Source organism: Giraffa tippelskirchi, chromosome 12, assembly GCF_054371585.1.
Source record: "Giraffa tippelskirchi isolate mGirTip1 chromosome 12, T2T-mGirTip1v1.2.pri, whole genome shotgun sequence".
NCBI classification, from domain to species: domain Eukaryota; kingdom Metazoa; phylum Chordata; class Mammalia; order Artiodactyla; family Giraffidae; genus Giraffa; species Giraffa tippelskirchi.
The window spans coordinates 84,098,048-84,104,047 of record NC_137286.1 but is presented as its reverse complement, the minus strand read 5'-3'; positions in this window follow the sequence as shown (position 1 = coordinate 84,104,047).

The window sequence follows — 6,000 nt, the reverse complement described above, 5'->3', positions numbered from 1 at the left end:
TTCTCCCAGAGTTCCTGCATGCTTCTGAACACACACCCACCTCATGTGGACTCCCAGGAAAGTTTATGCATTCATTTGTGGAAGTGCAAAAATACAGAGAAGTCTGGGCTCTATATTACCTTCACCATTTCAAAAACATTTATTAAAATTCTTCCATGTGCTCGCTAGACAGTGAAACTAAGAAGATAGAGAAATCCAGTTGTTGACAAGCAGATATATATATTTTATATATGGGGGCTTCCCAGATGGCTCAGACAGTAAAGAATCTGCCTGCAATGTGGGAGACTCAGGTTCAATCCCTGGTTGGAAAGAGCCCCTGGAGAAGGACATGGCTACCCACTCCAGTATTCTTGCATGGAGAATTCCATAGACAGAAGAGCCTCATGGGCTATGATCCATGGGCTCGCAAAGAGTCAGACACTGAATGAGTGACTAACACTTTCACTTTTAATATATTCATACATATTCAATAATTATTGAAATAACTTTATAGAATAAATTTCAAGAGACTATGGAGCATGGATGAAATACTTAACATTCTGGGCAGTTAGGTAGTGTCACAGAAGGTAAAATCTGAACTGAATCTTAAATGAGTTAATCTCCAGCAAGTGATTATGCCAAAGCGCTGAACTGTGAGTAGCTCCAAATTCCTGGGTTACAAAAGGTCTCTAGAAGAAATGGTAGGTGAGGATGCTAAAAATGGTGGGACAAGGTCATGGAGATCCTTATCCATTACGCTAAGGAGTTGGGTTGCTGTGCTGTAAAGAGGGAGAGTCTAGTTAAGATTTTTTTCAGCTGAGTCATGACAAAAGAAATTTGTGTTTTAAAAAGACCACTCTGTGGTCTTCCACTCATGTGGAAGATGGATGAGGGGTAGGGGAGAATGAGGCTGGAAAACTGGTTACTGAAAAACTATAGCGAAAGCACAAGAGAGAATAATAATGAAGGTTTGTGCTGATAAAGGTCTAAGTGGAATTATCACTTTGCTTTACTGCAACTAATTAGAAATAGAACATAAAATGCCAATTCAATTTTTGAGATGGAGAAAAAATAAAATATGCAACTGTATAAACACTAAAAAAACTGATATAGAAAATGCTTCAGCTTATACAATTCAAAACCAAGATTAGGTTAAGATTGTGTTTTGTTCCATATTTTAGCTTAGGAGTTTCTTGGCAGAAGAACATGATCACGTAATGTTGCTATGAGAACTGTGTCACCTCTCAAAAGCTTTCTGAAAGCTTTTCAAGTAAAAGGAGGCGAGGAAACAAAAGAACTGCTTGAGTTTGCAGTGCTTTCATCCTCATCATTATGTATATAAAAAAAATGCTGCACAACAGAAATCTGTAAACAGGGAAGGTTCTAATTAAAATTATAATTAATTTAAGTTATACTAAGATCAACTGTGTATCAGGTCATTGTGGGAAGCAAATTCCCAGAAAAATAACTTATTCCCATCACTGTACCAAATCATTCTGGAATCATCATTTAGAGATCTGTTATTATGAAAGCTAAGTTGTGCCACTGTTGTTGTTGTTGAGTCACTAGGTTGTGTCTAACTCCTTGTGACCCCATGGACTGTAGCCTGCAAGGCTCCTCTGTTCATGGGCTTTCCCAGGCAAGAATACTGGAGTGGGTTGCCATTTCCTTCTCCAGGGGATCTTCCTGACCCAGGGATTGAACCTGCATCTCCTCCAATGGCAGGTGGATTCTTGACCACTGAGCCGCCAGAAAAGCCATTAAGACAGATCAAAACACAGGTGAATGAGTCCTGATTCAGTCTTTTCCTTGATGTCATGCAGCTTACAGCCTCTTAAAATCCCAACATTTTTAGGGGGAGGGATGACGCAGGAGCGCCAATGTATCATATTATACTATTATAAATAGCAGATTTAGCAAAGAATTCTTTGAGTCAAGTGGTCAGATAGTGACTGAATTCAAGGGTCAGGGAAAAATAAAGTCAATATTCATTTACCCTCATCTACATTTGATAATTTTAACTGAGTTATTCTAATTTCTTTCCTTTAATTGTACTCAGACTTTCATTATGGTAATGAGTAAGACAATCTCTAGCTTAATTTCTTTACCGGAAGTGTTAAGAGTACTTTGCAAGAGAGAGTACCACTCCATAGCTAGAGAAGACAGTGATGCATGCTTCAGACCAAATAGCAAGGAAACCATTCAGAATTCAATGGGTAAGTGACATCACAGAGTAAAACATGCTAAGGGAGGAGTCCAGTGTTCCTTTTTTTCAACACTGATTTAAAGAGACATTTCCTCTTTGGGGATTTAAGCTATGAAAAGATGTGCAGGTCTTAGTTATATATATATAATAGAATCACAGAACTCAGCTATATTATATAATATACATTAGGTATATATTTATAAAATGTTTGTCTTGGGTGAGTATAAAAAAATTACTCTAAATTTCTGAAGATTTTAGAAGTTTTTAGCCTATCCTAAAATGAATATATGAATCTATACTACATAGATGAAAATACCTATAACCTACTCTGGGCAAGATAGTGCTAATGTAACTTGACTCTCATTTTTAAAATAAACATTGAAGGATATTAACTCAGATTTTAATTTTCATGCTATAGTCTGGGAATCCTTTATATCTAAACGACAGTGGAAAAGAGGTATGTTTAAGTATGATTCACACTTACATAGTTCCTCTTGTAAAAGAAAAATTACCCGGTACTTGTAACTGATATCGTGGGCCATTTCTAATTAGGGAACCAAAGGACCAAAACGTAGCGCTCGTAGAAAGGACACAGTGAGCCAGGGCCAAAGTCGGTTGTGGAATCCAATGACCTAACCCTATTCCCGCCTCTAGCATCACAGGATTCAGCTACTAGGAATACTGTAATTTGAATACTTTGTTGTTGTTTCACATGAAAGAAAAATCCATCCTTGCTAACGAATTTCAAGGCTAAGAAGGTTCATAAATGTCTCTTTACTCCGTATGGTCTGATCTACCTTTATCAGAGCTGTCCTTTGGGAAGGTACTAAGCCCTACTGACCAGTTCTCTCTTCATCACCCAATAACGAAAAAAGTGAAGTCGCTCAGTCGTGTCCGACTCTTTGTGACCCCATGGACTGTAGCCTACCAGGCTCCTCCGTCCATGGGATTTTCCAGGCAAGAGTACTGGAGTGGGGTGCCATTGCCTTCTCCAGGGGAATCTTCCTGATCCAAGGGTCGAATCCCGGTCTCTCTCATTGTAGGCAGATGCTTTACTGTCTGAGCCACCAGGAAAGTCCAGGGATTATTGTCTAGGAAGGCTGTACATATATTAGGATTTATTTTGCCTCATGTAATGCACACAAATGATCAGGTCATCCAAACCATATTACAGCTGTAAAATGTTGTGGAAAAACCCAAACGAGCTTTCTGGCCAACCAATACCTGTTTAACTGACTTCCAAGCTTCAGCAGTAGAATGGCCTCCTTAAACTCACTGGTTATTTTTGGAAAGAGTAAAGATGCAATTCCAAACTTCACCAGTGTGACATTTTTATGTTCTTCTTGTTTCGTGCCCACCATATATCTCACACCTGCTTTGCATTTCTATAATATAAGCTGAAAGAGATCTACATTCACACTCTTCATTTCCAAAACTCTCCCAAATTACCAAGCTCCTTTATCAATTTCCATAGAATGTTTCTCATATATTTTCTTCTTTCCTGCCTTCAATAATTGATTGTGCAACAAACAGTAAAATTAACATAAAACTCTTTTGAGTTAAATTAATTCTTAATTTTCTACATTTCTTAAACAGTTTACAATTCATCTACTGCTTATACTGTAAAGCAATATGGCAGTTGAATGTAGGGCTTATTAAAGAGATTTCTTTAGTTTGTGACGTTTTTCCTTGAAAACGTGATTTTTATTCTGTGTGGCACATTGTTGTGCTCTTATGTTTCAAATTTTTGGTTTTTAAAAAGTTTAATAGAGAATATTTCGAGAACAGAAATAATTCAAGACTCAATTAGAATTTCACTGACTTAACTGACAGAAACGAACTGACACACCATCACCGCTTATGGGTACTCGGACTAAAGCAGCCCAGAGTCAAACACAAGCCTGTTAAAAACACACACTGTGAGACCAAGAGCTGGAAGTATGTGACATTTTGAGGGTGCAAGATTCTGAATGTTCATTCAAATGTCACTCGTGCCTGCATGCTCAGTCACTTCAGTTGTGTCTGACTCTTGGCGACTCCATGGTCATGGACTGTAGCCCGCCAGGCTCCTCTGCCCATGGGATTCTCCAGGCAAGAATACTGGAGTGGGTTGCCATGACCCCTCCAGGGGATCTTCCCGACCCAAGGATCGAACCTGCGTCTCCTGCATCTCCTGCATTGCAGGTGGATTCTTTACTGCTGAGCCACTGGGGAAGCCCTCAAATGTTATACTGGCAGTGCAATCACTGAGCTCTCTTTTACAACAAACGTTGAAATTTACTACAGAAAAGATGTTCTGACTTGAAGATAAAATGTATGTTGGGCAAATACAGCATGATGAATCCCTTTGCTACATTAAATTCTTAATCTTGATGATTTCATTTTTTGATTTGTGCCTTTTTCTGTATTTATTTTAAACATGAAAATGATTTTTTTTTAACAAAGTCCCTATGACTTTTCCATTGTCTAGGAAGGTAAAGAATACCATTTTTTACAAGGGAAAAAACTGGGTGTCTGTTTGGCAGAAATGAGTACTTCAAGTACATAAGTAAATCATGAACAGAGCTATTATACTCTAAGCAACAGCAGTAACAAGGAAAAGAGCTAGAATACGCATTGTGTATAAAGATTCAATTTCATGGTATAATAAATAAATGCACTCTGATTTACACACCTTGTAAAAACCTTCTGCTGATGATTATGAATAATACTGTCTATCATTGACTTTGCTGATATCAGCACTGCCTCACATAGAGTTTCAAAGGCAAAATTCTTGCCCCCAAAGCCACAAAATGTACAAAGCTGCTTTGTTATTATTTTGTCTGCCAAAAGTCCTGCAAGCTAAAATACATCTTGGAAGTTTGAATCACCAGCGTGATCGTTATTTTGGTATAAAAAGATAAGAAAAATTTTAATATGAAAATTAATAAAACCAGTAAAAGGAGAAACCTGTTGTATAAATAGATAGACATTTTAACATAAAAGTGAGACTTTTATCTCACTTAAGAGAAAGAAAAAATTTGATACAACTTACTTGAAGATTTGAAAATATCATATTTTCCCAGCTCTAGATAAATATATTACTCCAATTTATTAGTCATCTTCAATATACAATATATAACTCACAAAACTGGGAATATTACAACACCAAAACCTTTCACAGCACTAGCTACCAGTTACCAGACTGTAAGAAATCTTATAGCTACATATCAGCTTAATACTTAGAATATAGAAATAGATATGTCTAAGCTGTGGTAAACAATAGTGCAATCAAACAATAAGGACCACAAATTATATTTGTTTTCCTTTTTAGCTTGTATATCTAACCTCATTAACCTACTTCAATAGACTTATCAGCTGAGTATGAAACATTTTATTCCATTTAAAAAGTTACCATATGTTCCTTTAGGTTAGGTTAATTTATTCTTGAAGTGCAGTTCTATGCTATTCATAAATTCCTATACAATGAGTAACTTGTAGCTAAAATGAAATATTTTATGTGGAGTTTTTTTTTTAATAACTTTTAAGTAGTGGCTTGGTTTCTATTTTTCCAACTAAAACTTGGAAGTGCATACAAAATTGAGAGAAGATATAAATATATGTAAATAGAATCTTAATTACATAAAAGGATTAACTTGTTCACCTATATTAGTAATATGGGGTTTTATTAAACACCATTACTGAGGTTTTTTTTTTTTGGCCGCATTGTGCAGCATGCAGGATCCTAGTTCCCTGGCCAGGGATTGTACCCATGCCCCTGGCACTGGAAGCACAAGTCTTAACCACTGGACCTTTGGTGAAGTCTCTATTGTTAC